Source organism: Triticum urartu, chromosome 2A, assembly GCF_056163025.1.
Source record: "Triticum urartu cultivar PI428250 chromosome 2A, HENAU_Tu73, whole genome shotgun sequence".
Lineage (NCBI taxonomy): Eukaryota > Viridiplantae > Streptophyta > Magnoliopsida > Poales > Poaceae > Triticum > Triticum urartu.
In genome coordinates this window covers 200,078,598-200,090,900 of record NC_141874.1, presented here as the reverse complement: position 1 = coordinate 200,090,900, position 12,303 = coordinate 200,078,598, and positions in this window count along the sequence as shown.

Sequence of the window (12,303 nt, the reverse complement as noted above, 5' to 3'; positions counted from 1 at the left end):
TGAAAATTTTATATAGTGTGCTGAAATTTACTGTCACTTGTTACTATGGAAAGTAATCCTCTGAGGGGCTTGTTCGGGGTATCTTCACCTCGACCAGTAGAGCAAAGAGTTGCTCCTCAACCAACTGAACCTACTGAAAATGAAAATGTCTAGTTTGAAATTCCTTTGGGTATGATAGAAAAATTGCTAGCCAATCCTTCAAGAGATGGAACATTACATCCTGATGAGCACCTAATATATGTGGATGAAGTTTGTGGATTATTTAAGCTTGCAGATATGCCCGATGATGTTATCAAGAAGAAGGTCTTCCCTTTATGTTTGGAGGGAGACGCATTGACATGGTATAGGCTATGTGATGATATGGGATCGTGGAACTACAAACGATTGAAATTGGAATTTCATCAGAAGTTTTATCCTATGTATCTTGCTCATTGCGATCGTAATTATATATATAATTTTTTGCCTCGCGAAGGCGAAAGCATCTCTCAAGCTTGGGGAAGGCTTAAATCAATGTTATATTCATGCCCCAATCATGAGCTCTCAAGAGAAATGATTATTCAAAAAATTTATGCTCGGCTTTGTGATAACAACCGCACCATGCTCGATACTTCTTGTGCTGGCTCTTTTATGATGAAGACTATTGAATTCAAATGGGTTTTATTGGAAAGAATTAAACGCAACTCTGAAGATTGGGATCTCGACAAAGGTAAGGAGTCAGGTATGACACCTAAGTTTGATTGTGTTAAATCTTTTATGGATACCGATGTTTTCCGTAAATTTAGCACTAAATATGGAGTTAACTCTGAGATAGTAGCTTCTTTCTGTGAATCTTTTGCTACCCATATTGATCTTACTAAAGATAAGTGGTTTAAATATCACCCTCCCATTGAAGTAAAAGTAGCTGCACCTATTAAAGTTGAAGAAAAGACTGTCACTTATAATGATCCTATTGTTCCTACTGCTTATGTTGAGAAACCACCTTTTCCTGTTAGGATAAAAGATCATGCTAAAGCTTCAACTGTGGTTAGTAAAAGCAATATTAGAACTTATACACCTCCTGAACAAGTTAAAGTTGAACCTAATATTGCTATTGTTAAGGATCTCTTGGCTGATAATATTGATGGGCATGTTATTTATTTCTGTGATGAAACTGCTAGAATTGCTAAACCTTGTGCTAAAGATAAACATAGACCTGTGGTAGGCATGCCTATTATTTCTGTTAAAATAGGAGATCATTGTTATCATGGCTTGTGTGATATGGGTGCTAGTTCTAGTGCAATACCTATTAACTTGTACAACGAAATTATGCATGATATTGCACCTGCTGAGTTAGAAGATATTGATGTCACAATTAAACTTGCCAATAGAGATACTATTTCACCAATTGGGATTGTTAGAGATGTTGAAGTCATGTGTGGGAAAACTAAATATCCTGCTGATTTTCTTGTTCTTGGTTCCCCACAAGATAGCTTTTGTCCCATTATATTTGGTAGACCCTTCTTAAACACTGTTAATGCTAGGATAGACTGCAAAAAGGATGTTATTACTATTGGTTTAGGTGATATGTCTCATGACTTCAACTTTTCTAAATTTCGTAGACAACACCGTGAAGAAGAATTGCCTAGTAAAGATGAAATTATTGGTCTTGCTTCTATTGCCGTACCTCCTAGTGATCCTTTAGAACGGTATTTGCTAGACCATGAAAATGATATGTTTATGAATGAAAGAAGGGAAATAGATGAGGTGTTCTTTAAACAGGGATCTATTCTGAAACACAACTTGCCTGTTGAAATCTTAGGGGATCCTCCTCCACCCAAGGGTGATCCCGTGTTTGATCTTAAACCATTGCCTGATACTCTTAAATATGCTTATCTTGATGAAAAGAAGATATATCCTGTTATTATTAGTGCTAACCTTTCAGATAAGGAGGAAGAAAAATTATTGAAAATTCTGAAGAAGCACTGTGCTGCTATTGGATATACTCTTGATGATCTTAAGGGCATTAGTCCCACTCTATGTCAACACAAAATAAATTTGGAGAAAGATGCCAAACCGGTTATATCACCAACGACGACTGAATCCTAAGATGAAAGAAGTGGTAAGAAAAGAAATAGTAAAGCTCCTTGAGGCAGGTATAATTCATCCCGCTGCTGATAGTCAGTGGGTAAGTCCTGTCCATTGTGTTCCTAAGAAGGGAGGTATTACTGTCGTTCCTAATGATAAAGATGAATTGATTCCGCAAAGAATTATTACAGGTTATAGGATGGTAATTGATTTCCGCAAATTAAATAAGGCTACTAAAAAATATCATTACCCCTTACCTTTTATTGATCAAATGCTAGAAAGATTATCCAAACATACACATTTTTGCTTTCTAGATGGTTATTCTGGCTTCTCTCAAATACCTGTATCAGCTGATGATCAATCTAAGACCACTTTTACTTGCCCTCTCGGTACTTTTTCTTATAGACGTATGCCTTTTGGTTTATGTAATGCACCTGCTACTTTTTAAAGATGCATGATGGCTATATTTTCTGATTTTTGTGAAAAGATATGTGAGGTATTCATGGATGATTTCTCCGTTTATGGATCCTCTTTTGATGATTGCTTAAGCAACCTTGATCGAGTTTTGCAGAAATGTGAAGAAACTAACCTTGTATTGAATTGGGAGAAATGCCACTTTATGGTTAATGAAGGTATTGTCTTGGGGCACAAAATTTCTGAAAGATGCATTTCAGTTGATAAAGCTAAAGTTGATGCTATTGAGAAGATGTTGTGTCCCAAGGACATCAAAGGTATAAGAAGTTTCCTTGGTCATGCCGGATTTTATAGGAGGTTCATTAAGGACTTCTCAAAAATTTCTCAGCCTCTGACTAATTTATTACAAAAAGATATACCGTTCATCTTTGATAATGATTGTGTAGAAGCATTTGAAATACTTAAGAAAGCATTGATCTCTGTACCTATTGTTCAGCCTCCTGATTGGAATTTACCTTTTGAAATTATGTGTGATGCTACTGATTATGATGTGGGTGCTGTTCTTGGGCAAAGGGTTGATAAGAAATTAAATGTTATTCAATATGCTAGTAAAACTCTAGACAATGCCCAGAGAAATTATGCTACAACCGAAAAAGAATTCTTAGCAGTTGTATTTGCTTGCGATAAGTTCAGACCTTATATTGTTGATTCTAAAGTAACTATTCACACTGATCATGCTGCTATTAAATATCTTATGGTAAAGAAAGAAGCTAAACCTAGACTTATTAGATGCGTTCTCTTGCTACAAGAATTTGATTTGCATATTATTGATAGAAAGGGAGCTGAGAACCCCGTTGCAGATAACTTGTCTAGGTTAGAAAATGTTCTTGATGACCCACTACCTATTGATGATTGCTTTCCTAATGAAAAATTAAATGTCATAAATGCTTCTCATACTGCTCCATGGTATGCTGATTATGCTAATTACATTGTTGCTAAATTTATACCACCTAGTTTCACATACCAGCAAAAGAAAAAGTTTTTCTATGATTTAAGACATTACTTTTGGGATGACCCACATCTTTATAAAGAAGGAGTAGGTGGTGTTATTAGACGTTGTGTACCTGAGCATGAACAAGAACAGATCCTACGCAAGTGTCACTCCGAAGCTTATGGAGGACACCACGCTGGAGATAGAACTGCACATAAGGTATTGCAATCCGGTTTTTATTGGCCTACTCTCTTCAAGGATGCCCGTAAGTTTGTTTTATCTTGTGATGAATGTTAAAGAATTGGTAATATTAGTAGACGTCAAGAAATTCCTATGAATTATTCACTTGTTATTGAACCATTTGATGTTTGGGGCTTTGACTATATGGGACCGTTTCCTGCCTCTAATGGATATACACATATTTTAGTTGCTGTTGATTACATTACTAAGTGGGTAGAAGCTATTCCAACTAGTAGTGCTGATCATAACACCTCTATTAAGATGCTTAAAGAAGTTATTTTTCTGAGTTTGGAGTCCCTAGATATTTAATGACTGATGGTGGTTCACATTTTATTCATGGTGCTTTCCGGAAAATGCTTGCTAAGTATGATGTTAATCATAGAATTGCATCTCCTTATCACCCACAGTCTAGTGGTCAAGTAGAATTGAGTAATAGAGAACTCAAATTAATTTTGCAAAAGACTATTAATTGATCTAGAAAGAATTGGTCCAAGAAACTTGATGATGCATTATGGGCCTATAGAACTGCATATAAAAATCCTATGGGTATGTCTCTGTATAAAATGGTCTATGGAAAAGCATGTCACTTACCTCTCGAACTAGAACATAAGGCTTATTGGGTTATTAAAGAGCTCAATTATGATTTCAAACTTGCCGGTGAGAAAAGGTTATTTGGCATTAGCTCACTTGATGAATGGAGAACCCAAGCCTATGAGAATGCCAAATTTTTTAAAGAAAAAGATAAAAGATGGCATGACAAAAGAATACAAAAGCGTGAGTTTAATGTAGGTGATTATGTATTGCTATACAACTCTCGTTTAAGATTTTTTGCAGGAAAGCTTCTCTCTAAATGGGAAGGTCCTTACGTTATCGAGGAGGTCTATCGTTCCGGTGCCATAAAAATCAACAACTTCGAAGGCACAAATCTGAAGGTGGTAAACGGCCAATGAATCAAACATTATATCTCAGGTAATCCTATAAATGTTGAAACCAATGTTATTGAAACTGTAACCCCAGAGGAATACATAAGGGACACTTTCCGGAACGTTTCAGACTCCGAAAAGGAATAGGTATGTGGTACGGTAAGTAAACTAACTCCAAAACAGTTCTAATGGCAATTTTTCTCCGTTTTGGAATATTTAGAAAAATAGAAAAATACGAAGCAGTCCGGGAAGGACACGAGGTCTCCACGAGGGAGGAGGGCGCGCCCTACCCCCCCTGGGCGTGCCCCCTGCCTCATGGGTAACTCGTGCGCTCTCCGGACTCCATTTTCTTGCACGTTACGTATTTTGGTCGGTAAAAATTCATTATATAATCTCCCGAAAGTTTTGACCACAGTATCACGCAAAAATCTCATGTTCTTGTTTCAAGCTGTTTCTGCTGCAGATTAGAGCAATATGTCGTAGATCCTAAGGTCTATGGGGACGTGGAGCATTGTGGTTGGACTACGGAAGAAGAAGAGGACTATGAACCCAGGGGAAAGGAGGAGACGAGTTCAAATGAAGATGAAGTCCCATTACCTCAACCTGGGGACATGCATGTGGAGTTCAAAAAGTCAAGCCTCCCTGATAGAGCAAAGAAACCTAAGATCGAGTTTATCCCTTTTTGCCTCTTACAGGAAAACAAACAGGAACTATGCAAAACGATACTGAGCCTGGAGCAGGAGATCGATGACCTAAGGGACCAAAATTCTGTCCTCAAGCGCAAATTAAGGAAGAAGCCTATGCCATCAACAAAACCATCACCTTCTTCACCAACAAAGAAGAACTGAGCATCGGGTATGGGCACTTGATATGTCTCCAACGTATCTATAATTTTTTATTGGTCCATGCTATATTATATCTGTTTTGGACATTTTTGGGCTTTATTATACACTTTTATATTATTTTTGGGACTAACCTATTAACCGGAGGCCCAACCCAGAATTGTTGTTTTTGCCTATTTTAGGGTTTCGCAGAAAAAGAATATCAAACGGAGTCCAAACGGAATGAAACCTTCGGGAACGTGATTTTTGAAAGAACCAGAGGACTTGGACCCTACGTCAAGACATCAACCAGGAGGCCACGAGGTAGGGGGCGTGCCTACCCCCCACCCCCCCCAGGCGCGCCCTCCACCCTCGTGCCCCCCTTTTGCTCCACCGACGTGCTCCTTCCTCCGATATATACCTACGTACCCCCAAACTACCAGATACGGAGCCAAAACCCTAATTCCACCATCGTAACTTTCTGTATCCACGAGATCCCATCTTGGGGCCTTTTCCGGAGCTCCGTCGGAGGGGGCATCGATCACGGAGGGCTTCTACATCAACACCATAGCCTCTCCGATGAAGTGTGAGTAGTTTACTTCAGACCTTCGGGTCCATAGTTATTAGCTAGATGGCTTCTTCTCTCTTTTTGGATCTCAATACAAAGTTCTCCCCCTCTCTTGTGGAGATCTATTCGAGGTAATCTTCTTTTGTGGTGTGTTTGTTGAGACCGATGAATTGTGGGTTTATGATCAAGTTTAACTATGAACAATATTTGAATCTTCTCTGAATTCTTTTATGTATGATTGGTTATCTTTGCAAGTATCTTTGAATTATCAGTTTGGTTTGGCCTACTAGATTGATCTTTCTTGCAATGGCAGAAGTGCTTAGCTTTGGGTTCAATCTTGTGGTGTCCTTTCCCAGTGACAGTAGGGGCAGCAAGGCACGTATTGTATTGTTGCCATCGAGGATAACAAGATAGGGTTTATATCATATTGCATGAGTTTATCCCTCTACATCATGTCATCTTGCTTATAGCGTTACTCTGTTCTCTTGAACTTAATACTCTAGATGCATGCAGGATAGCGGTCGATGTGTGGAGTAATAGTAGTAGATGCAGGCAGGAGTCGGTCTACTTGTCTCGGACTTGATGCCTATATACATGATCATACCTAGATATTCTCATAACTACGCTCAATTCTGTCAATTGCTCAACAGTAATTTGTTTACCCACCGTGAATACTTATCCTCTTTAGAGAAGCCACTAGTGAAACATATGGGCCCCGGGTCTATCTTCCATCATATTAATCTTCCAATACTTAGTTATTTCCTTTGCCATTGTGCCCCTCTTTTTGTACATCGACAGGAGCCCCCGGGCCTGGGCCACACATAAGCGCAACGCGTTGTTGGGCTAGGCCCAAAAATGGTGCGCGGGCAGGCGGGGCGGTTTTTACCGCGGTAAGATTCTTCGCGCGTTGCGCTTCCCACGATTCCCGCGCGTGGCGCGGCGTGGGGAGGCGCGTGTGACGTGGGCGGCATGCATGGGGTTGGTTCCCGCAGGCATGCGTCACATCGTAGTAAAGGGGTGGTTCGCGCCTTCCCCATAAATGGAGGGAGGCGTGGAGGCGCGGCCCATTTATTGAATGGGGCTGAGGCGCGGTCTTCAAGGTGTCCACTCCCCACGATCACGGGGTGGGGAGTGGTCGTCTCACCCGTCCCCTCGGTTCTGCACGTCCGCCATGTGTCTCCCATGCGCCTGGGGTGGCAAACGGTGGAGGCGGGAAACCGGGCCGTCGCTGGTTGGGGCGGCGGGTCGGTCCTGGCTCCCTGCGCCTTCCGTATCTAGATTGGCAGCGGGGCGGCCAAGCCCCAACCCTGATCCTTTATAAAGAGCGGGAGGGGGGATGGCGTCCCGCATTCTTTCATCTTCTTCTTCCTTCAGCTTCTGCTCCTCCCTTCCATCCGTCATGGAGAGAGGGAATCCCGGTCCTTCAACAGTGGTTGCGAGGGTCGCCGCTCGACAACGCATCCCTCCTTCTCCTGCGCCTGCGGTGGCAGAGCCAGCCGCGAGGGGAAGGGGGAGGGGGCGAGGCCGTGGGCGAGGCCGGGGCGCTCGGGGAAGGGGAGGACGGGGCGGCACGCCGGCCTCGCCTCCGCCAGCAGCTCCTCCTCCAATGGAGGGCCATGTTGGGGATGACCCTTGTGAGTTCTTCGTCAGGCTGCGTCGGCCGCCGTGCTGTCGCCTTCGTCTCCTGACTCGATTTGCGCGGGAGATGGAGCTGGATCCGCCGGAGTCATTGCGGCTGCACATGAGGGGCTGCGGGATCAGTGGCACGCGGGCCCGCGCCGACTTCCCCGCCCCTCACGTGATGTATCTTCGTCGGGGATGGAAGACGTTTGCTCATATCCACCGCTTGACGGAGGGGCTCAGTCTCCATTTTAAGTTGATGGAGGGTGGCCTTCTCTCCGTCAAGGTCTTCGGGCTCTTTGGGACCCGTGCAAGGTGCTGCGTGGAGAGCTCTTCTGATAGTGAAGACTCCTCCTTGGGCGGGAGTGACGAGGAGGACAGCGGCAGCGACGACGAGGGTAGTAGGAGGCAGGATGACGGGTCCGACTAGGTGTCGGGTACCGCTCCGTGCGGCACCGGCGACCCCATCATCCGTGTCGCCGGCTCCTTGAACTTCTCGGGGTCGTCTCCTTGGGCGGCTGGCGTTGGGAGGCCGCGGAAGAGGAAGAGGGCGGGCGGCAAGGCCGTCAAGTTGGAGTACGCGGGCACCAACACCTTCGACGCGTGCTGACGTCCTGCCGCCTCGTCTTCGAGCTCTGCTTCCGGCGCCGCCATCACCATCCAGTCTTTGGACGGCCACCAAGAAGTTCTCTTGGTGTCTTCTGCCACCCGTAGCTCGCCTAGGCGCTCCTTTTATCCCTTTCGCCTCTTTGACCTGCCTCCTGAGGAGAGGGACAATAAAGGGATTACGGGCACCTTATCTCTTTTTAGTTTGTAAGCCTTCGGGCCTTTGTTGAATTTAAAACTTGTAATCCCATCATTCATGTTTTTCATTCCCTATGGACTGTATCTGAGTGGAATGTTTTTTTAATGAAAAAGGGATGCTTGCCGGGTCATTTGTTTGCGGGTGGAACCCACGACAAGGAGTAAATCCTTGATATCTTCAAGATAAACATTTCCTTGCCCGGCAACAGGCCTTGTCGTCTCCCCACTTCGCTCGACCTTCCTCACGCCTTTGGCGGAGGCAGGGATGAGACGGGTTCAGGCTCCTTGTTTCATCCTTTCGCTGCCGTGACTACGACCAAACATGGCCCCAGGAATGAGCCCTAGGGCCTTGAGTTAGGGGAGCATGGTAGCTTAGGGGAAAACGAGGTTTCACATACCTCAGTCCATAATGGAATGCATGATAAGGGATGAAGAACTTATCTGAAGCTGCAGTCCCCGGCAACCCTGGTTCGCCGTGGGTGAATCTTTGCTCTTGCAGCCCCCGGCAATACTGGCTTGCCGGGGGCTAGATGCTGGTATGTTCCTCTTTTTTTTCTCCCCAAGTGGTTCGGCACGGATATCTGTGTGTCTTGTGAACCAAAGAAGACAAAAGAAAGACAAAGAGACGCACACTCGACCTCTAAGCTAGGGGTTAGTCGCCGCTAAGCACTATCAACCCTAACGAAGGACGAGACTCGACCTAGCATGCATGCTATAACTTAGGGCGCCAGCGCTTCATTTATTTATGCTCAGGGTCTGCGCTTGGCTTTGTACAAAGGGTTACATGCATCACCGGCAAGGCTCATACAAAAGGTGGCTTGCCGGGGGGCCCGGCAAGCCGCGCCTCACGGGTAAAACTTGCGAAGATGCTCAATGTTCCAGGAGTTACTCACCGGAACGACATCTTCGGTCTCCAGGCAGACTGCGCCGGGCCTGGTGACTCGTATTACCCGATAAGGGCCTTCCCACTTTGGCGTCAACTTGTTGGAGTTCTTGGACGATTGAACGCGCCGAAGAACAAGGTCGCCTTCCTCAAAGCTTCAGGCATGAACCTTGCGGCTATGGTAGCGGCGCAAGGCTTGCTGGTAGCACGCTGCTCTCACAGCCGCCCGAAGACGATCTTCCTCAAGGAGTGTTGCGTCATTTTGCCGCAATTTCTCTTGCTCAAGCTCATCATAAGCGAGTACTCGAGGTGACCCGTATATGAGTTCCATGGGGAGAACTGCTTCTGCCCCGTATACCAGGGCAAAGGGTGTCTGGCCGGTGGCTCGATTTGGTGTCGTTCTGATTGACCAAAGAACCGCCGGCAATTCATCAATCCAGCGCCTTCCACTCTTGTGCAGTATGTGAAAGGTCTTTGTCCTCAGGCCTCGCAGTACTTCAGCATTTTCCCTCTCAGCTTGACCATTGCTTCGTGGGTGAGCAACGGAAGCGAAACAGACCTTGCTGCCGAGGTCTTGAATATATTGCATGAAGGTGTGGCTTGTGAACTGCGTGCCGTTGTCGGTGATAACCCTATTGGGTACACCAAAACGGCACACCAGTCCTTTGAAGAACTTGACGGCTGACTGTGTTGTGACCTTCCTCACTGCTTCCACTTCTGGCCACTTTGTGAACTTGTCGATTGCAACGTACAAGTACTCAAAGCCCCCGACAGGGCGGGGGAAAGGGCCCAGTATGTCGAGCCCCCAGACCGAGAAAGGCTAGGAGAGAGGAATGGTTTGAAGGGTTTGAGCTGGCTGATGAAGCTTCTTTGAATGGAACTGACACGCTTCACACCTGGTGACTAGTTTTGTCGCATCCTGGAGGGCGGTGGGCCAGAAGAAGCCTTGCCGAAACGCTTTGCCGGCAAGGGCACTTGACCCGATGTGGGACCCACATATGCCTCCATGTATCTCCGCCAACAGCCCCAGTCCTTCCTCTCGAGGGATACACTTCAATTTCACGCCGTTCGGCCTCTTTCTATACAGGACGTCATCGACGAACTGGTACATAGTAGAGCGACGGGCTACTTTTTCCGCTTCTTCCTGCTCCTCAGGAAGTTCCCCTGTTTGGAGGAATCGGACGGTATGTTGTGCCCACGCTGGAGCCTGGGGCTCGACGGCGAGGACTAAAGGCATTTCCTCCGCTATCAGAGCAACTGTCTCCATGGCAAGAGCTTGATGCTCTGTCGGAGCTAGCCGTCCCGTGGCGGGCTCAGTGTCTCCGGCAACATCCTTGCTGGCGGCTTCGGGGAGCTTGGCGGGAAAGTACTTGCCGGGCCCTGATTTTCTCCTCTTGTTCTGCTCTGTTGATGGATCAACGGATGGCTGAGTTAGCCGAAGCACAAAGGTACCTGGTTCCACAGGTAGCTTGAGGGCAGCGCGTTTTGACAGGTAATCGGCGATATCATTCTCCGCTCGGGGAACGTATTCTGCCTGTATACCGTCAAAACGCTCTTCCAGCTTTCTCACTTCATCGACGTAGGCCTTCATCAACAGGCTCTGGTAATCCTTGTTGACTTGCTTCACGACAAGTTGCGAGTCGCCTCTGACGACGAGTTTCTTGATTCCGAGGTCCGTCGCGATCCTAAGACCGGCAAGCAGCCCTTCGTACTCAGCCGTATTGTTTGTTGACACCTCCCTGGGGAAGCGCATCTGGATCACGTACTTGAGGTGCTCTACGGTGGGCACGACAAGCAGTACGCCAGCCCCGGCGCCCTGTAAGGAGAAAGCTCCATCAAAGTACATGATCCAGTCGCAACTTGCCTCCTTGCCGGGGAGTGCAGTCTCTTGGGTTTCTTCGTCAGGCGTCGCGGTCCATTCTGCAACGAACTCCGCCAGGACTCGGCTTTGAATCGTCGAGGTACTCTCAAACTTGAGGCCAAAGCTAGACAGTTCCAGTGCCCAATCTATGATCCTTCCCATTGCGTATGGATCGTGCAATATCCGTTGCAGACGGAGGTGAGTGACGACAGTGATTTCGTGTGCCTGGAAGTAGTGACGCAGCTTCCTCGAGGCCATAAGAAGGCCGAAGAGCAGTTTCTGCACACCGGAGTACCTCGATCTAGCCCCCTGCAGGAGGGAACTAACAAAATAGACCGGGTGCTGCATCATGTTATTCTTCGGCGGCACTTCAATTGGCTGTGTCGTCTCGGCATCGGTGGCATCGGGCTCCGTCGCTGCTATTACCTCATCATCAATTTCTCTCTGTGCCACTAGTGCGGCACTAACCATCTGGTTCGTTGCCGCCAGGTACAGCAGCAACGGTTCCTGTGGCCTAGGCGCAACTAGTATTGGCGCGGAGGAGAGGTACCTCTTCAAATCTTGCAATGATGCTTCGGCTTCTGGCGTCCACTCCATCGGGCCCGCCTTTTTCAAAATCTTGGAAAAGGGAAGGGCGTGTTCGGTGGACTTGGAAATGAACCTGCTCATGGCGGCAACGCAACCAGCAAGCCGACGCACATCCTTGACTCGCTTGGGCGCTTCAATCTGCTCTATAGCTTTGATCTTGTCCGGATTGGCCTCTATCCCACACTGTGACACAAAGAACCCGGGAAGCTTGCCAGACGGGACGCCGAAGACGCACTTCTCCGGGTTCATCTTGAGATTGATCTTGCGTAGGTTTGCAAATGTTTCTTGTAAATCTGATATGAGGGTGGCCCTGTTCTTGGTTTTGACCACTATATCATCCATATAAGCTTCCATATTTCTATGGAGCTGGGGTTCAAAACCAATCTGGACCGCCCTTGCAAACGTTGAACCAGCACTCTTCAACCCAAAAGGCATCCGTATAAAGCAATACGTACCACATGGGGTGATGAATGCCGTTTTCTCTTCATCTTCCCTTGTCATGAAGATCTGGTGGTAGCCGGAGTAG